Below are 21,530 nucleotides of genomic sequence, written 5' to 3'. Positions count from 1 at the left end.
TGCGCCGTACTCCCCCACCCCAGCACCCGCGCATGTACGCGCCGTACCCACGCCCTCAGAGCATGTGTACGGCCCGTACCACGCGTACACCTACATCACCACTGCAATGGTGGTACGGGCCGTACCCATGCCCTCAGAGCATGTGTACGGCCCGTACCACGCGTACCCCTATATCACCACTACAATGGTGGTACGGGCCATACCCACGCCCTCAGAGCTTGTGTACGGCCCGTACCACGCGTACCCCTACATCACCACAACAATGGTGGTACGGGCCGTACCCACGCCCTCAAAGCGTGGGTACGGGCCGTACCACCATTGTAGTGGTGATGTAGGGGTACGCGTGGTACGGGCCGTACACACGCTCTGAGGGCATGGGTACGGCCCGTACCACCATTGTAGTGGTGACGGGTACGGGTACGCGTACGCGGGGATTGGTGGACACGCCCCCGAAGTGACCAGACCCTGGAGGGAATGTATGGACAGTATATGGTATTTTTAAAATTAGGTAGAGGTTATGTTTCCTGCCCCTCGCCCCCCCCCTTTGCCTCTGGGTGTTGTGCTGACCTTCTGCGGCGTGCGCGGCAGTTTCGGTGCACCAGGTCGTAGGCTAGGAGGGCCGGGATGACACGTAGGATGGGGTCCATGGCTGTCCGTCGCATACCGCTGCTCCTTCTTCGCGTCGTCCTCAATTTCCCGGGAGTTTTTGACTGCCATAAAAAATGATCCGTGCGGAATGACGTAGGCACGTATCGTACTTGCTGGTCCGTAGAACGCTGCCTGACTCCGTCCGGACGTTACGTACGCGATGTCCCGAATCGGAATTGTGGGTATTTTTTTGCCGCACGTAGTTTTTTACGATTCGTACGGAAATGGTATTTCTGTACGAATCGTACTTGCTGGTTTGTAAGGAGGATTTCCCGGGTACGAGTCGTATGGAGAATATGCTCCGTACGACCATTCGTACCCGGGTTTTACCCGATCGGAATCGGCACCAAAGTGGGCAAAAAATAAATATGGATAAATACGGACGGAAATGCTAAAAAAAGAAATACTATAAAACCGAGAGCCCTATTTATAACAACGAAGATACAAGAGGAGAACTCAAACCCTTTTTAGCAATTATTAAGCTAAACTACCACTCGTTAAAAGTATGCACATAAATATGAATGTATTTTACATCCATGGGAAGATGAACTTCAAAATTCTCACTATTAGCAAATAACTCCTGCTTCAGTTTACAGAGTATCGTTCAATTACCACTTTGCTTATTTATATGGCCAACGGAAAATACCGCAAACGATATAACATGTTTTTGGTGCTAAAACAATACAATCTGCACAGTAAAGGCCAGTCTGAAAAAAGCCAGTCTTACCGCCTACCTGCTTACTAAGGTAAATGCTCAGTCTTAAAATAGTCGAGAACTCACACAAAGAAGAAAAAAACTGTTTTTTTATTTAAAAGTAATGCAAAATAATTAGGCCTGGGCGGTAAATTCCGTTCCGTTCGCGGAATTTGCGGAATTTGGGTAATTTCGCGTTCAGCGGAGAACGCGAAATTGCCCAAAAATCTGCGTTCCGCGACTTCGCGAAATTTTTTGCTTGTTCGCGATCTCAATATACGTGTTCGCGAGATATTTCACCCCGAGCACGCAAACAGCGATCACGAACAGGAAAAAAGTATCGCGAACAAGCAATTCCGCGTGTTCGCAGAATTTCTGTGTGTTCGCGGAGATTTTTTACCGTTTCGCGGAGATTTGCGTAACGCGATTACGCAAATTCCGCCCACCCCTAAAAATAATAGATACCTTCCGAAAAAAAGAACTGCAACACCAATCCCATATAGTCACTAAACACGCTTGCTCACAAAGAGAAGCTTTGACGCAATGTGACAATAATGCTCAGCCGCTGGAATTTTCTAATTCACTGCTCTTGAAACTATACAGCTTCCCTTCTCGGAGAGTAGAAGGAACAGGTTGCAATCACAAAACTCGAGGAATACTTTAAGAACAGGCACATGACCACGTTTGCAATCCAAGACTCTGCGGCAGTTGTCTGACGCTGTAATGTTATACATAACTGTCCCAACAGATAAAGGAGATAACGGAGTGTGCTCATGTAAAGTACTGTAATCACTTTGTTCGGGTTTACACTACATATTGCGCCAACAACAAACACATGGCACAGTAAAAAAACAATTATATTAGCAACAAACACATCACACAGAAAAAAGCAATTTTATTAGCCTAACAATATCATAAAGAATGTGAAAATTAGTTTAAAGTTCCACCTTCTAAAGCAGAGTTAAACAAGCATGTTTTAGGGGAGGTAACTGTTCGTAAATAGTAAACGTTGTGCAGCCTTAAAGTAAGAAAACAATTTGCACACATTTTGGGCCCGGTGCCATTCAAATCATGACCCTAGTGCCTGCAAGATAACTGCAATTGTGACTGCCTGTTTAGCAGTAAAATATAGCAATACTTGGTATTTAGAGGACTTATGACAACTTTTGCCCCCGGTCCCACTGTACTCGATGCACCATTTCAATCATGACCCTACTGACTGCAAGATAACTGCACTTGTGACTGCCTGCTTAGTGGTAAAATATAGCAATATTGGAGTTAAGTGGTGTGTCTATATGTATATCCTTATAAACCAAACCTTAAAACCAATGTATATACCACATGTATATAGGTAATCTTATCAACGTAACCAAACATTAATATTTTGTCATGTTACAATATACATGAGTATTTTATATATCTAAATATATTCTTATACCCCAATGTGCAAAGCATGAAGGTGAATATGCACAGGTACAGGTGCCTACCCTATAATCTTAGTTACACAATCTGATTATATATATATATATATATATTCACTGAAAAAACCATAGGTTTCACACACGTTATAGTTAGGAAATAGCATTTAAAAAACCTTGCTAATTCACTGAAAAAACCATAGGTTTCACACATGTTATAGTTAGCTGGACATTTTACTGATAAAAAACCAATGAAATTCCCCCGTTATAGTTACTGTAGGCAACTATAACTCACGCGACCGCAATCCTCTGCTGATGCTAATACTGTATTTAGACACTTATTTGCCCATATCTTCTTCCATTAAATTTTAGCTATACATATATTACAAATATTTTTTTTTCATAAAGACACATATGTCATCAGCAGAGGATTACGGTCGCGTGAGTTATAGTTGCCTACAGTAACTATAACGGGGGAATTTCATTGGTTTTTTATCAGTAAAATGTCCAGCTAACTATAACATGTGTGAAACCTATGGTTTTTTCAGTGAATTAGCAAGGTTTTTTAAATGCTATTTCCTAACTATAACGTGTGTGAAACCTATGGTTTTTTCAGTGAATTTGTACGGTTTTTTAAATGCTAAGTTACTTTACGCCATTTGTGGCGTGCGCGCCCACTTAACGCAGTTCGTTCCGTGCACGGTTTTTATCAACTTTAATAAGCCCTGTACATTTGGTGGCCTTCGGCCACCAAAAGCACAGGGGGTGAGGTCAATGTGGATAGTGTTTTTTTTATTTCGATTTTATAATTTCATGTTGCCAAAATTACGTTTTTTTTCTCTATTAATAAGCCCTGCACATTTGGTGGCCTGCGGCCACCAAAAGCACAGGGGGTGGGGTAAGTGTGGATAGTGTTTTTTTTATTTTTATTTTTTTACCGTAAGCGTACGGTAAGCTTACGGTAAGCGTACGGTAAGCGTACGGTAAGCGTACCCCGCGAAATTGCCGAAAAAAAAATAAAACCGTTTTTGCTCTTGGGGGATGTTTGGGGACTCCCTCAACATGACTATGTGGGAGGGAGTTGTCAAAACAGCCCCGTAACATGTTTTTGGCCATCATGTTTGATAAACAACACTCAGTGCGAGAGACAAAATGGCGGACGCCGCTTCCTGGTTTCGGCCGATTCGAATGTTTACTAAGATCTAAGAGCCAATCAGAATCGCGCTCGCGCACGCCACCGTAAGCTTACGGTAAGCGTACGGTAAGCGTACGGTAAGCGTACCGTAAGCGGGCTCAGATATATATATTGATTTAAAGGCTATTTTCTCAGAATCTACTGAACAGATTTACACCAAACCTACAAAAGGCACTTCCTTGACCTAGGGACTACCTCTCTGCCAAATTTCTAGTAATTCTGTTCAGCCGTTCGGGCTGTAGCTCGTTCTAAAGGTCCTATGGAAAAATGCATGGGAAAAACGCGTTTTGGGACCCCCCTTTTATCTCAGCCCCCGCTTGACGAATCCCCCCGAGACTTTCAGGGTAGGAGCGGAGCGTAGCGCCCCACCTATTTTGAGAAATTCGCGAGGATTCGTCGACCGGCGCCAAAGTTATTCAAAATAGAATGTTGAGGTTTTCCTATGGAAACGTGGTCCTAACTATAACTACCTACTGGCGACCGCCAGTAGGTAATATATATATATATATATATATATATATATATATATATATATATATATATAGAGAGAGAGAGAGAGAGAGAGAGAGATAGAGAAAGATATAGATATAGATATATAGATAGATAAATATATATGTAAAGCATAAACATACATGAATTATTGTATACATTTTTTATTTTTTAATGTATGTATAAATGTTATATCCTTTTACAATGCATAATCTCAGCTACATAGACACATCTACATGCACATAGCCACATCATTTACATAGGTACCCTAGAGGATGTATCTAATGCATGCACATGTATGGATTCTCCCAATCATAATTATTTTTATAAATATATGCATTCGCACACATATATACATTGTTGTTTTCATATATACATATGTACATACACTCACATACACTGTAAGCAGGTACATCCTCACACAAGGGCTAAACCCATCTTGATGCATGCATGCCTATGCACAGAAACCCAGTTACATATCCAGATAAACATAGATCATGTATTGTATAAATATAACAACATTCCCAATTATATACCAAAGTTCTTAATGTTGCCAGCTCTATACAAAGTACAGACCCATATACCTTATGTACCCAAATATACAAACTTCATCCAACTAGCTTTGATCCCGGAGACCTGTATCTTATTATTTATGCCAGTAACCTTTACAGCTTTTGTGATCTAACGGCCTGTGGTGTCAACACTACCTACCACCCAGCAGTCATCAGGGGGCATTCTGCAAACAGTCATTCAGCCCTCTGCCATCCCTCAGTCGTATAAGTCAATGACGTCATGACTTACATTTTATGTAAAGTAATTTCTAACTGATTTTACAACTTGCTATTTCAACAAAATGCCTATCCACAGATTCATTTCTCTGTCTTAAAAGAAAGCGAGATATATCTATACAGTAGGATCTGTCAGTTTTAAGAATACACTCCACATCAAATGTGTACGTTAATATGTATGATGCCCTTTTACTTTTAGCTCCTGGGGTAGAAGAGTCTGACGATAATGCCTTAGCAACCACAAGTAGAGCAGAGTGTGCAATCAATGGAGAAAAGCCTATCCTTCTACAGACTGTCATGTCTACGTTCATCAAACCCGAAGAGCAGGAGAAGGAGACTGTAGGTTGAACACAGGAAAATATCTTATAAAAACCTCAAGGCAGGCCAGCAGTCTCCATCCTAGATGTCTATGCTGGTTTGCAAGTCCTCAGTTAACAAGCACTAATACACAAATGGTTTTAATGACTATACACAACTCTCCTCAACCAACATCTCTACCTACCTCACCGGCTCCACTAGCCAATGCAGATGCAACTCAAGTCTTCTATAAACCTACTATGGGAGAGCAGACCCGAGTAGGAGGTCCAATTTCCCACCTACAATCTCACTGATGTCAACAGAATGTAATGCACAACCTGCTGGTGTTGTTAGATGGCCACACATGAAGGAGGGTTGCACTGGCTCATAACGTCCTCTGGGAGGATCTGTTTTCCCAGAAACAATCATCTGTGCAAAGGAATATTCATCAGGTGAGGGAAAGCCTTTGCAACATCAAAATTCACCAGGAACAGGAACCAAGGTAAATGGAGAGACAGACCAGTATTTGGAAGAGGTGAAAACATCTCTTGAAGTCATGGCAAAGTTACACCCGGAGCATCTGTTTGTCACAATGTGCTTGACCATGCAGGTGTAGGGTCATGTCATACAGGTGTCTGTGTCAATCTGAAGGGCCCATACATATGCTTCAGACAACTACAACTTGTAAGGCCCATCCTACCCATAAACCCCACCAACAACCTACATGCACCACCCACATCCTCAACCTCCTGTTAACCCAGCATTGTGAAGCGGCACACGTGGACAACACCTCATGGGTGTAGGCATGCATTAACCATCAATCCCATTAACAGTTAAGTCAACCTTTATCTGACTCATCTGTACACAAAATCATACAACTTTTATATCCACCTATTCCAAGCCCCAAAATGTATGAAAACATTTTGGGCCATATGTAGGTAGCTAAATACCGGCCGGTAACGGCCGAAAATCGGAAAGTTTCCCGTTACCGACCGGTATTTAGCCCTTTCTCATGTAGGAGGCATGTTTTAAGGATTTGGTAATTTACCGATTCCTTATTTTAAGGAATCGGTAAAATACCGAATCCTTAAAAGCTATGTAGGAGGCACATAAGTGAGTGCATTTTTGCATTCAGGATTCGTTATTTACCACCAACTACAAGTTGATGGTAAATACCGAATACCTTTAAGAAAGCAATAATTTGCTTTTCTCAAGGTGCAATGTGGCAGACATACATGCCCTTAGGGCATGTATGTGCGCCACATGTGCACACATGCACGATTCAGGGGTGCAACAGGGTGTCAATGTGACACCCTGCCACCCTTGAATATGCAACCCCTATTGCCGATTCGGTATTTACCGAATCGGTAATAGTGAATGGCTTCCCATTCATTCCTATGGGCCTCCAGGCCCATAGGAATGAATGGGAAGGTGATTCCTTATTACCGAATCGGTATTACCGATTCGGTAATAACGAATATTACCGATTCGGTATTTTTTACCGAATTATTAGCTACATATGAAATACCGATTCCTAAATACCGAATCGGTAAAATTCGGTATTTAGGAATCGGTATTTCATATTTACCTACATCGGGCCCATTGTGCCTTACCCATAACCCCTGCCCTTATCTCCTTTTTCTTTTAGCTAAATCCCAACCCTATCCTAAAAACACATTATCCACATAATAATAATTTTACATTTTTTCATTAATTTACTTGCTATGAAATGTCAAGCAATGATATGGTCTTAGATGAACTTGTAACTTGTCATCCACGATGAAATGCCCATGAGCAAATGTCATGACAATGAAATGGATACTAACGAATGGTATGTTCACCTACCACCACCTGTTTAAAAGCCAGAGAGAGTCCCAGCAGACCAGCAATCAGCTGCCTCATGGCCTCCAGGAAAGCAGTCATAGTAGCATGCTCTTGGGCAGGGAACTGTGTAACACTTGAGGGCTCAGGGATGCCTGGGACAAATGATTCCCTTGGCCACTGGTCTTCATGTGGGTATCTGCAGAAGGAGGAGAGGTAGTAGAGGTAGCAAGGCTCCTTTATTGTGGGCCTTCTTGAAACATAGAGGAGGAGTTCTCAAACCCTGATGATAGAAAGGCCTCCTCCTGGAACACCATTGTCTAACTCCTTATGGCATGCAGTGTCCAGCTGTAACACCCCCTGAATGGGCTGCCCAGCCTCAAATGATGTTCTTTTTGATTAGGTGTAACTCTCCAACCTGATTAACTCTTCCTGCATTTGGCTGTCGCTTTGCCTCAGTGGTGGAGCTGGAGTCTTCCAGTGCCTGTGGTCAAGGGTCTTCCGTGTCTTCCTCCCAGGGCCCACTCTTATTTCTCCCTGGTAGTGCCTTCACTGCCTGCTCAAAATGAATAGTGACAAAAGAAAGAAATGATGAATATGCATGCCCACTACTTCATGTATTTTTAAATACTTTCTTTCATCATAAAAAAAGAAAATAAGACAAAAAGTGACATTGCCAAGCACACCACACCCCTTTGCCATGCTGAGCTGCTAATTCACATGCCACTTTTAGCAATGGTTGTCTTTGGTTGACCAAAATGCAGCTGAAGTATATATTAGTTGAACCTCAAACATTATCCTTTGTATATTATCTACATTCTACATGGTGAAACAGCACCTTAGCACACAAGATACCTTGAATTACATTTCCTTACGCTGGCAAACAGGAACAAAAGTATGAATCGAAAGTCGAAACATGACTTATGTGTGGGGAACGAATGGGTATTCTTAGGCCTTGTGATGACGGTACTTTGAAATGTGCATTTTATGTATATTACTTTGCATTGGCCATTTTATGTGAGTAACTTTGTCAATAATGCTGACATGTGTTCGAAACTATCTGATATGTATCTGACATGATGTTAAAATCCAACAACATAAGGGTGCCGATCCGATCGGGTAAAATTATTTCCTGTATGACTCGCATCCTTATTTTTTTACGTATGAGTCGTACAAGTCCTGTACAAACGGCGAAGTACGATTCGTACCGTAAAAATACATACGAATTGCTTCGGGAAAAGTCTACGAGACGTCCCCGGACAGTTTTACGTACGAGTCGTAAAACTGAAGTCCGAGCGCACAGTCCGATCCGTACCGGCGTCCCGAATACACAAGCGTATGGAAAATGTCCCGTACGGAGCGAACTTTGTACGACCCCTACCCCGGGTACACTTGGGCCCGGGGTACGAGTCGTACGGAGAATACGCTCCGTACGACCATTCGTACCCGGGTTTTACAGGATTGGAATCGGCACCAAGATGTAATATGGAAATATAAAAATGGAAACATCAACATTTCTTTGAAACTTAAATAATTTCTCTTTACAAAAATTGCTAAACAATTTATAGTGTGTTTTTTAAAACACTAAGAGATGCACCACTCTGACAGTCATCCAACAACACATTGCAAAGGACAACAAACAGCACAGGTAGCAAAGGTCTAAAAAGACACATAAAACATGAGGCATGACAAGACAACACTTCCAAACCAAATAAGTTGGCAAAAATTAGACTTACCTCCTTGCGGCAGCTTGTGTGCATCAAGCTGGAGGTGGGCGCTTGGAGGAGCATGGAGTTGGGCCACACTGCCCTCTGGAGCCTCCTTCATAGTGGGGCTACTCTCAGGTATCAAATATGCTCATGGGAGGGTACTCACGGAACATCCTGTTCTTTTAGCCGTGCCCAGTGCCGGAGGTTGTTCCAGAGCTTGTGCCACTCCCTGGCCCTACAGGAGTGCACACCCACTGCACTGCAGCATGTGGTGATCTCCTGCCACATTTGGATCAACACTGCGTTACTCAATTGAGTGTCTGCCTCCCCCGTACAACTGAAGAACCATTGGAGGGCCCTCTTGTTGCTTTCCAGTGCTTCATGCGAAAACCTTTCTGGCACTCTCTTTTTGATCCTTAGCCATTTTAGGGGGAATACAAGACAAAAGGAGCAGCAGGATGGGAGAGGTTTGCTTTGTGGTCAATGGATAGGTCATGAATGGTCTGCTTCCTGTTCCTTTATTTCATATTCTGTTTGTCACGGTTGACGAAGAGTTACACCCGGAAAACGAAGTTCTCTGCCTACGGAGCAGGGATGGAGAAATCTCCCACACATGTGAAATAAATTACAAAAACAGAAAATTAAGGATAAACATAACTATGGAGTTTTGAGGGGTTCCTTATTGGTAGTGTACTACAAATATAATATCAATACTTTCTGATTATTGTGAGGAGGAAGGAAATATTAATATGCATGCTATACTCCTCCTACATGTGTCATTCTATACACACACTGCATGTGTCATTCTACACACACTACATGTGGTGTATGCTGGTGTGACTGTAACTTATATGTGTTGGTGAATGACAAATGTTGTTGTAAAATGGAGTACGTGGAAGAATAAGTTAGATGTCTAGGAGAATGCACTATACTATTCTGAATGCAAGGTTGGTGGTGACATCATGGTTTTGCTACAGTGGGGCCCAGGATGGTGTATGTTGATGGCGATATAGTCCATGATTCATTAATCACTTAACACTGTCCAACCACTGTGATGCATCAATCGAATTAGCAGCTCGGATGAAATGTGAGCCGGCTACTCTGTCACCCACTGGCAGACACTGGCCTCTGAGGTCGTATTTCAGAGTAAAGTTTACAAGTAGGTCATGCTTTATGGTGATGTTGTGCAACTATAATCTTGCATACAACCCCAGGTATGGTGGATTCTGTATTTGGCTTAAAGATACCAAACATGCTTGCTATGATGGCTCGTGTACATATGTATACCGTAGTGTATTTCTGTTGAGGCAGTGTGGTTGGGTGTTAAAAAGGGGGTGAGGAGATGTGGAGCATCACCTGCTACAGACGATATATTTTTGATGTAGTTTCATTCAAAATTCTGCAGACATTCTATGCACGAGTACATTGAGTGTTTATCTCAAAGGTGTGTATTGTTATGGGGCGAGTTTACGAATTAGAATATTTGTGATATCATCCCATATATATTAATGTGGGAGTATGTGAAACTTAGCTTCTAGCCATGTCACCAAAATCCCCTGCAACCAACTGACATGCAAGAGATGACTCTCGGGAAAGGAAGCTGTTGCATGTGCACGCAGGAAAAGCAGTGTATACATCCGTGAGCAGCCCTGACATTGCAGACATGCTGCTTGATAATAGAGTGTTGGCGCTCTCTGTTGCAGAAATGGTGTGCCCTTTGGCAGGGTGGCTGCATTGCCTCATGGATAGAATTGATGGCACCTAATTCCTGAGAAAAAAGGACAAAGGCATACAATTCAGTTTCCACCCATTGCCTTCTCACCAATCATTGTGGCATGGTGGTAAACTGGTGCACTTCATTGGTGAAGCATCTCAGGAACTGCCGCAAGCAGCGTGATTGGCTTACTGTGAAATGCCCACACCACAGTGTCCCCACTAGCCCTCTGGAACGAGTCAGTGGCCAAGGGATGGACTGCAGTACTTTGACATGTGCCGGGAAGACCTTGCGAGCAGACTATAGATGAATGGAGCTCTGATTCTGCAATCTTGTCAAGTGTCACAGGTCAGAAACAGTACCTAGCAATGAATTCCTTTAAAAAACATATTTACCAGAAAGTTTCCTTCAACAGCTCTAACAAATTCTAATTCAATAAGACTGTTTAAGGATTTTTTAAAACATCAAAAATGGGAAGACTCTTTGTAAAGCAAAGTAAATTTTAATGCCGTGATACTAAAAGAGCAGCCACAATGGCAAACTACGAATTGTGTCTCCCACTGTAACCAGATCAACGAACTATTTAGAAAGGTTCATTAGGCAGAAATGAGGGAAATTGAGTTGTATTTTAAAGCCATTATGAACCCAGCTGTCAGAAGTCTTTATGAATGTTATGTCGCAAGGAGTATTACTTTAAATAAAAAATAGGATGAATACTGAGAATTGAATATTCTTGGACAGTTATTGCCTGATGTATTACATTGATGTGCAGGGATTAGCACATTTTATGTTTGTCTATATTTGAAGAGAGACAAAAAGCAATTCTTCAAACCTATTTCTTTAAATAATATTTATTTACTACCATCAGTGTTGTATATTTTAAACAAATGCAAACCTGTGAATGTTCCCTACTATTTATATTCACATTTCATACATTCCACAAAATTATAAATTGTAACGTGTCCTTTATCTATGAAAGTAGGGTGAAGGCAATTAATAAACTTGAAACTTGGGTAGAGTGTGAGGTCGGTGTGCATGTCTGGTCTAACGCTGTGCCTAGTGGAATTCATTTTTACTCAATGTGTGTGTTTGGCAACCCAAAATGTGGGCAGGCTTTGTGCAAGGCTGCTCGGGTCTCTATGCCCAGTACTCTGCCAGCCTAGGAGCCGCTATATTTGCACTCCTTATGCTCTTGCCCCTAGTACAATCTTTACTGAGGGCAGTGTTGTCAGGTCGTCAGGCTCAAAAGTGCTTTATCGCGATAGCCAGAGCGTCCCCAACTCCTCCTCGTCTTCCTGCCACAATCACCTTCTCTGAGGAATGTGACAGGCCGCCTGGTAGGAATCAACATTCTTCTTCGGTGTGTTGGAATCAGCTTCGAGAAGTTGTTGACCAGTAGTGTCCCAGGACGTTCTCCTCTTTCAAAGCGGAGTCACACACCAGTGTGGCAGAGAAGGCTGGTATTCCAGAGATAGCACCTCCTTGTGTATGTGCCTGAACTCAACAGTCAAGACGAAGTTTTTGATGGGATCATCATGCGTAAGACGAAATTGCTGTATGTGGAAAATGATATGGGACACTGCCTTTCAGAATTGTTTACCAGTGCGATCCAGAGCCCCACTGCACTGAGATGGCCTATGGAAGCCATTGCAGAACTGCGCCAGACCAGCAAACAAGGCTAGCTACTTTAGTTCTTAAAACACCATCAGCATACATCACCTGGGGCCCAGTGTACGAACTGTTGTCTGTCGCAGGTTTGAGAGTGAACATCCTCCGTCCCTGAGCCCTTCTGTTCTGTTGAAGCATTGAGGACTACTTCAACTTCTGGTCCTGAGCTTTGGAGAGGGAGCCAAAAAAATATTGCACTTGGCTCAGAACCATTAACTGCATTCTTCTGCCTTGCACGGCTCCAAAGATCTTCACATCTTAACGCATGGTCCTTTGTCTCTAGCCTTGTTTTCGCTGTACTGGTGGTGGGAGTCCAAGGCCATGGACCTCTGGGAACGCTTGACACCATAAAATTCTAAAAGTGACCAGTGGTTTCAGAAATATAGCGCCAGACATCCTTCTGTGCCTCAAGTGTACTGCACCAGAACCAACTGTAGAGCCCAAATGACTGGTCAGAGGGCTAGTGAACTTCAGATTCACAGTAGGTGGGCCCTACATACCACACCTTTCGGCCTGAGAGACTTCCATGACAGGTGTGCTGAAACCTAGTGAAGATAAAAGCACCAGAAAGTGAAACCCCAAATCTCTGCAGTGGAAATATCAACTTGCTGACCTGAAGAATATTTTCCCAAACATATAAACTGGAACTAAAGCAAGTGCAGGACTGAGATTTGTATTATCATTTTTTTAGATATCGATATTCTGAAACCTGGTGGGCCTCACAAGCACAGTTGAGTAACATTAGTAATAGTCACTAGTCACTCATGTTAAATATTTTGACATTACCACTACAATCCCGTTTGGAGTCCTTCCTCCAGCAAAGATTGAGTTAGAAAGGTCATTTCACAAACAGTATATTTTTCTATGTTCATAAAATAACTTTTCTTTTTATAAAGTGAACCAGTAACTGGCCAATTAAATATTAGGGGGTGTCACACTGTTCTCTGAGTGTCCGACATACACCACCTACTTGAGTAAGCCTTGAAAGGTTCTACTGAGAAAGTAATGAGCTAAAAGATAACTGGTTATGCAGTTTGTGGTCCAGTAGTACTTTGGCCCCACGAAACCGGCTCCAGTTGTCACAATTAGAGCCCAGTAACCTGACTGAACTGGTGACCCCAGATCCAGGTCTCAAGCTGTAGTCATTGGCTATCAAAGCCTTCTTGCTACCAATCAGGCCAGATCAAACAAAATACAGGGGCCTTGGCGCCCGTGCCAGGGGATTTAAGCACATCACTCTTGCCCTGATTCCAAACCACAGTGTAGGCCTGGACACCCAGATAGACTTGACACCCAGATACTCTTCACAGGGTATGCCTGGACATCCAGATACTCTCACAGGGTATGCCTGGACACCCAGATACTCTTCACAGGGTATGCCTGGAAACCAGATACTCTCACAGGATATGCCAGTACACTCAGATACTCGTCACAGGGTATGCCTGGACAACAGACACTCTTCTCTGGTCATGCCTGGACACCAGATACTCTCACATGGTATGCCTGAACACCCAGATACTCTCACAGGTTATGTCAGTACACACAGATACTCGTCACAAGGTATGCCTGGACACCAGACACTGTTCTCTGGTCATGCCTGGACACCAGATACTCTCACATGGTATGCCTGAACACCCAGATACTCTCACATGTTATGGCAGTACACACAGATACTCCTCATAGGGTATGCCTGGACATCCAGAAACTCTCACAGGGTATGCCTGGACACCCAGATACTCTTCACAGGGTATGACTGGAAACCAGATACTCTCACGGGGTATGAATGGACACCCAGATACTCGCACAGGATATGCCAGTACACCCAGATACTCGTCACAGGGTATGCCTGGACACCAGACACTGTTCTCTGGTCGTGCCTGGACACCAGGTACTCTCACATGTTATGCCAGTACACACAGATACTCTTCACAGGGAATGTCTGGACACCCAGATAGGTACTCTTCACAGGGTATGCCTGGACACCAGATACTCTTAGCTGGGCATGCCTGGATACCAGATACTCTTCACTGGGCATGCCTGGACATCCAGATACTCGCACATGGTAGGCCAGGAAGTCCAGATAATCTTCATAGGTTATGCCTGGACATCCAGATAGGTACTCTTCACAGGGTTTGCCTGGACACCCAAATACTCTTCACAGGGTATGCCTGGACACCCAGATACTCTTCAAAGAGTATGCCTGGACACCCAGATACTTTTCACAGGGTATACTTGGATACCCAGATACTTTTGAAAGGGGGTGCCAGAACACCCAGATACTCTCACAGGGTATGCTTGGACACCCAGATACTGTTCACAGTGTATGCCTGGATACCCAGTTACTTTTCACAGGGTATGCCTGGACACCCAGATACTGTTCACAGAATGTGAGTGGACTCCCAGATAGGTACTCTTCACAGGGTATGCCAGGGTACCCAGATAGGTACTCTTCACAGGGTATGCCTGGACACCCAAATACTCTTCGCAGGGTATGCCTGGACACCCAGATAATCTTCACTCGGCATGCCAGTACACCCAGATACTCTTCACATGGTATGCCAGGACAGCCAGACAGGTACTCTTAACAGGGTATGCCTATGTACCCAGATAGGCACTCTTCACAGGGTATGCCTGGACACCCAAATACTCTTCACAGAGTTTGCCTGTACACCCAGATAATCTTCACTGGGTACACCAGGACACCCAGATACTCTTCACATGGTATGCCAGGACACCGAGGCACGAATCGGGGGTACACGCAGGTGTACGGCGTCCACCCACTATTTTTACAGGGTGAACGCCGTCCACCCTGCCAAGAATTTGGCCACCACTGAATAATGTGCTGAACTTGTCCCAGTGTAATTTCCAAACACCGGAACACTTTCAGCAGCGCCTGCACTTTCTCTGCTTTCCATCTGTAACCAGCAACAATGTGCAGGCAGGGATAGGGCTTTCTGATTTTAGACTCCTGCTGGTCCCATAACAAAGGCCGAATTTGAGGGGTCATCAGGCCTCCTTTTGTTTGAGTCTCTTGGTTGGGAGCAGTCAGGAGCCTCACACCTGATGCAAATGCAGCAGAGGGGAAACAAAGGCTCACACCTTGTTAGCACTTTACACATACTTAAGAGAGGCAGATTTTCACTTTGTTCAGTCCCTGTTTGGGAGATATACATGCACTGTAAGGATGTCAGATGTGTTAGTCTTTCCCAGTAATTACACAAAACAAATTGCATTTATATAGATCTTACTGCCCCTGAGGAGGCATTAGATAATTTAAGTACCGTTATTTTTTCTTGTATAGCCCTACTCCTCCCAATGCAGTGTGTCAGAGCGCTTTATCTCAGACGTGCATATTACATATACAACAAATTATATACATTTGTAAATGAATGTACAGGATGTGTTACATAAAACTGGGCGAATACAAGGTGTAGAAATCACATTCCATCTTACATAGCTCACTGTGCTATTATCCTCGCAATGCGCTCAAACGAACACATGATAGACCTGCTAAACATATATGAGGGCTTTAGATCTGATGTCACTTCATGTGATGTCACTTCCTGTAAAGTCGTGGCATGTGATGCCACTTTCTATGATGTCAATTCCTGTGATGCCATGTGTGATGTCATGCACCATGATGTCATGCGCCGTAATGTCGCGTGCCGTGATGTTGCGCACCGTGATGTCACTTGCATACTGTCTAACTAGGTTAGTCCTCCAACTTCTTTTTTTAAGACTTATGCCCTGCAGGACACCCAGATACTATTTGCAGGGTATGTAGACTAGGGCTGGGCGGAATTTGCGTAATGTCACTATGCGGAATTTTGAAAAAAATTGTGGAAAACGAGTGCATGTCCTGAGTAGGCCTGGGCGGACTTTGCCTAGCGCAACTACGCACAATTTTGAAAGAAATTGTGGAAAACGTGCGCACAACCTGAGGGACCGTGTGCCCGGGACTGGGGTCCCTCGTGCTTGGGCAGGCTCCCCGATCTCCCCGGCCTGGCTGCGTTGAGAAGCAGGGACCGGCCCCGGGCCTCCTGAGTTTTGGTCAGGGCCTGGGAGCCCACGTCCTGCGGCCTGCCAAGGGTCCATCTGCCCAGAACAAGAGTCCCTGGTGCAGAGCCCCAGAGCCCTGCAAGGACAGGCGGGAGCCCTACCGCTATGGCTCGGTGTGGGCAGCTGGGAGTCCTTTCGGTCCCGGCCATCTGGTCGCACCTTTCCCTCGGCCATCTGGTCGCACGCAATGCTTTCCAATGGGGCGACCAGATGGCCGGACTGCCCTGGAAGTCCCGATGGGGGCTCATTTGCCTCCCGGATCCCAGCCAGGGCTCCAGGAGGTCGGGTGCGTCCGGGCCTAGGGTCCCCTCTGTCACTCGGTGCGTACGGTTTACCAGAAAGGGGGGTAGCCTTCCTCCGGATTACTAGGGGCAGGGTATGCCAGGACGCCCCTCCTGGGGATGGCGGTTCTCAGGCGGGGTCCAGATGGGCTAAGCCCAGACGACACTTCCCTGGGGCGTCCGGTGCTCCCTCCTCCAGCCCGCGGCGAGGCAAAGTGCCCGGAACGGGCTCCATGGGTCATCCGGGCGTCCGAGCGAAGGCTCAGGGTTGGACAGATGGGAGTCCTTTCGGTCCCGGCCATCTGGCCGCACCTCTCTCCTCGGCCATCTGGTCGCGCGCAATGCTTTCCAATGAGGCGACCAGATGGCCGGGTCGGCCTGGAAGTCCCGATGAGGGTCCATTTGCCTCCCGGATCCCAGCCAGGGTTCCAGGAGGCCGGGCGTGTTTGCCCCTAGGGTCCCCTCCGTCAATTGGAGCACGTGGGTTACCAGATTATTAGGGACAGGGTACTCTGGGACCGCTCTCGGCCTAGCTGTCCTCAGCCAGCAGCTGGACAGGCCAGGATGCCGCCCCAGCCCTGGGTCTGTCCCGGATGAGACCCGGCAGGCATCCCCCTGCTGGGCTGGGTCCAGGGGCCCCTGGGAGGGCAGCCTCCCCTCCCCAGGCTCCGTCCTGGGTCCTGCCGCGTGGCAGGTGTGCCCGAACGAGTTCCCGTGGGCTCCATCCTGGGTCCTGCTGCGTGGCAAGGTGCCCTGGACGGGATCCGGAGGGCCCGGGGAGGCTTCCCCTGCACCTCTGGGCCTGGGAGCCCCGGCTGGGTCCAAGGGATCGGCCGGGCCCCGGGTCGGGGGCTCTGGCCCTGAGCCCCGTCCTCCGGCACTGCCAAAGGTCCGGGACGGGGTTCTGTTGTGGCCAGGGAGCCTCCCCTCGCTCGGCTGGGTTCAGGAGCTCCGGCCGGGCCTCTGAGGGCCCCGGGCAGAGCGGCCTCCCCACCCCGGGCTCCGTCCTGGGTCCTGCCGTGTGGCAGGGTGCCCGGGACGGGGCCCAGGGAGGCTTCCCCTGCGCCTCCGGGCCTTGGAGCCCCGGCTGGGTCCAGGGGCCCGGCCAGGCCCCGGGTCGGGCGCTCCGGCCCCGGGCCCCATCCCCCGGCCTGCAGCACTGCCAAAGGCCCGGGACGGGGTTCTGTTGTGGCCGGGGAGCCTCCCCTTGCTTGTCTGGGTTCAGGAGCTCCGGCCGGGCCCCTGGGGGCCCCGGGGAGGGCGGCCTCCCCACCCTGGGCTCCGTCCTGGGTCCTGCCGTGTGGCAGTGTGCCCGGGAAGGGGTCCGGAGGGCCCGGGGAGGCTTCCCCTGCGCCTCTGGGCCTGGGAGCCCCGGCTGGTTTTAGGGGCCCTGCCGGGCCCCTGGTCAGGGGCTCCGGCCCCGGGCCCCATCCCCCGGCCTGCGGCACTGCCAAAGGCCCGGGATGGGGTTCCGTTGTGGCCGGGGAGCCTCCCCTTGCTCGTTTGGGTTCAGGAGCTTCTGCCGGGCCCCTGGGGGCCACGGGGAGGGAGGCCTCCCCACCCCGGGCTCTGTCCTGGGTCCTGCCGTGTGGCAGGGTGCCCGGGACAGGGTCCGAAGAGCCCGGGGAGGCTTCCCCTGCGCCTCCGGGCCTGGGAGCCCCGGCTGGGTCGAAGGGCCCTGCCGGGCCCCTGGTCGGGGGCCCCTGCCCCGGGCCCCGGCCCCCAGCACTGCCAAAGGCCCGGTACGTGGTTCCTTTGTGGCCGGGGAGCCTCCCCTTGCTCGACTGGGTTCAGGAGCTCCGGCCGGGCCCCTGGGGGCCCCGGGGAGGGCGGCCTCCCCACCCTGGGCTCCGTCCTGGGTCCTGCCGCGTGGCAGTGTGCCCGGGACGGGGTCCGGAGGGCCCGCGGACGCTTCCCCTGCGCCTCTGGGCCTGGGAGCCCCGGCTGGGTCGAAGGGCCCTGCCGGGCCCCTGGTCGGGGGCTCCTGCCCCGAGCCCCATCCCCCGGCCTGCGGCACTGCCAAAGGCCCGGGATGGGGTTCCGTTGTGGCCGGGGAGCCTCCCCTTGCTCGTTTGGGTTCAGGAGCTTCGGCCGGGCCCCTGGGGGCCACGGGGAGGGCGGCCTCCCCACCCCGGGCTCCGTCCTGGGTCCTGCCGTGTGGCAGGGTGCCCGGGACAGGGTCCGAAGGGCCCGGGGAGGCTTCTCCTGCGCCTCCGGGCTTGGGAGCCCCGGCTGGGTCGAAGGGCCCTGCCGGGCCCCTGGTCGGGGGCTCCTGCCCCGGGCCCCGGCCCCCAGCACTGCCAAAGGCCCGGTACGTGGTTCCTTTGTGGCCGGGGAGCCTCCCCTTGCTCGTCTGGGTTCAGGAGCTCCGGCCGGGCCCCTGGGGGCCCCAGGGAGGGCAGCCTCCCCACTCCGGGCTCCGTCCTGGGTCCTGCCGTGTGGCAGGGTGCCCGGGACGGGGTCCGAAGGGCCCGGGGAGGCTTCCCCTGCGCCTCCGGGCCTGGGAGCCCCGACTGGGTCCAGGGGCCCCGCTGGGTCCCTGGTCGGGGGCTCCGGCCCTGGGCCCCATCCCCCGGCCTGCAGCACTGCCAAAGGCCCGGGACGGGGTTCCGTTGTGGCCGGGGAGCCTCCCCTTGCTTGTCTGGGTTCAGGAGCTCCGGCCGGGCCCCAGGGGGCCCTGGGGAGGGCGGCCTCTCCACCCTGGGCTCCGTCCTGGGTCCTGCCACGTGGCAGTGTGCCCGGGACGGGGTCCGGTGGGCCCGGGGAGGCTTCCCCTGCGCATCTGGGCCTGGGAGCCCCGGCTGGGTCGAGGGGCCCTATCGGGCCCCTGGTCAGGGGCTCCGGCCCCGGGCCCCATCCCCCGGCCTGCTGCACTGCCAAAGGCCCGGGAGGGGGTTCCGTTGTGGCCGGGGAGCCTCCCCTTGCTCGTCTGGGTTCAGGAGCTTCGGCCGGGGCCCCTGAGGGCCCCAGGGAGGGCGGCCTCCCCACCCCGGGCTCCGTCCTGGGTCCTGTCACGTGGCAGGGTTCCCGGGACGGGGTCCGGAGGGCCCGGGGAGGCTTCCCCTGCGGGTCCGGGCCTGGGAGCCCCGGCTGGGTCCAGGGGCCCCGCTGGGCCCCTGGTCGGGGTCTCCGGCCCCGGCCCCCGTCCCGCGGCACTGCCAAAGGCCCGGGACGGGGTTCCGTTGTGGCCGGGGAGCCTCCCCTTGCTTGTCTGGGTTCAGGAGCTCCGGCCGGGCCCCTGGGGGCCCCGGGGAGGGCGGCCTCCCCACCCCGGGCTCCGTCCTGGGTCCAGTCACGTGGCAGGGTGCCCGGGACGGGGTCCGGAGGGCCCGGGGATGCTTCCCCTGCGCCTCGGGGCCTGGGAGCCCCGGCTGGGTCCAGGGGCCCGGCCGGGCCCCGAGGAGGGTGCTACGGCCCTGGGCCCCGTCCCCTGGCCTGCTGCTCTGCCAAGGGCCCGGGACTGGGGTCTGTCGGTCCCGTGCAGGCCTCCCCTGCTTGTCAAGGTGTCCGCGGGCCCCGGGTCTGAGGGCACGTCGGGTCCCCCACGCAGCCTCCATGGCTGGGGCCCAGCTGGGGCCCTGGGCCTCCGGTCCCCCATGCCCCTGCGCCCGCTCACTCTTTCGTTGGGGCACAGAGCGACCAGATGGCTTCCCTTTCGTGCCCGGCCATCTGGTCGTGCCTGTCCCCTCGGCCATCTGGTCGCGCCTGTCCCCTCGGCCATCTGGTCGCGCATGTCCCTTCGGCCATCAGGTCGCGCCTGTCCCCTCAGCCATCTGGTCGCGCGCAATGCTTTCCAATGGGGTGACCAGGTGGCCGGGCTTGCCTGGAAGTCTCGATGAGGGTCCATTTGCCTCCCGGATCCCAGCGAGTGCTCCAGGAGGTCGGGTACATTCGCACCTTGGGTCCCCTCTGTCACCTCGTGTGCACAGATTACAAGAAAGGGGGATAATTTTCCTAGGATTACTAGGGAGAGGGTCAGTCAGACCTCCGTGAGGTCTGCCGATTCTGAGACAGGGGAAAGCAGCACCCGGGCCTGCCCGATGCGAGCCCCCAGGGGCCCGGGTACGCACACACGCCTCTCAGCCCCCTTCCCGATGGTCCTTTTTCTTCGAGTTTGCTGGGTCAGACCTCCGTGAGGTCCGGCTATCCCGAGACGGGGGAAGGCAGCACCCGGGCCCGCCCGCCGGGGCCCCCAGGGGCCCGGGTACGCTCCTGCCTCTCAGCCCCTTCCCGATGGTCCTTTCTTTCTGAATTTTCTGGGTCAGACCCCTGTGAGGTCCGGAGATCCCGAGACAGGGGAAGGCAGCACCCGGGCCCGCATGATGCAGGGCCCCCAGGGGCCCGGGTACGCACACCTGCCTCTCAGCCCCCTTCCCGATGGTCCTTTTACTCCGAGTTTGCTGGGTCAGACCTCCGTGAGGTCCGGCGATGCCGAGAAGGGGGAAGGCAGCACCCGGGCCTGCCCGCCGGGGCCCCCAGGGGCACGGGTACGCACCTGCCTCTCAGCCCCTTCCCGATGGTCCTTTTTTCTCCGGGTTTGCTGGGTCAGACCTCCGTGAGGTCCGGCGATCGCGAGACGGGGAAGGCAGCGCCCGGGTCTGCCCGCCAGGGCCCCCGGGGGCCCGGGTGGGCACCTGCCTCCTGGCCCCTTCCCAATGGGCCCAACCTTCGAGCCCGCTCGCCCCGGGAGCAGGCAGGGATGTGAAGCCACCATCCCCCCTCCGCGCAGGGCGGCCTGCAGAGGGGATG

The sequence above is a fragment of the Triturus cristatus genome, chromosome 4_1 (genome assembly GCF_964204655.1).
Source record: "Triturus cristatus chromosome 4_1, aTriCri1.1, whole genome shotgun sequence".
Taxonomy (NCBI): domain Eukaryota; kingdom Metazoa; phylum Chordata; class Amphibia; order Caudata; family Salamandridae; genus Triturus; species Triturus cristatus.
The sequence above is the reverse complement of the archived record's forward strand: the minus strand, read 5'-3'. Positions refer to the sequence as shown.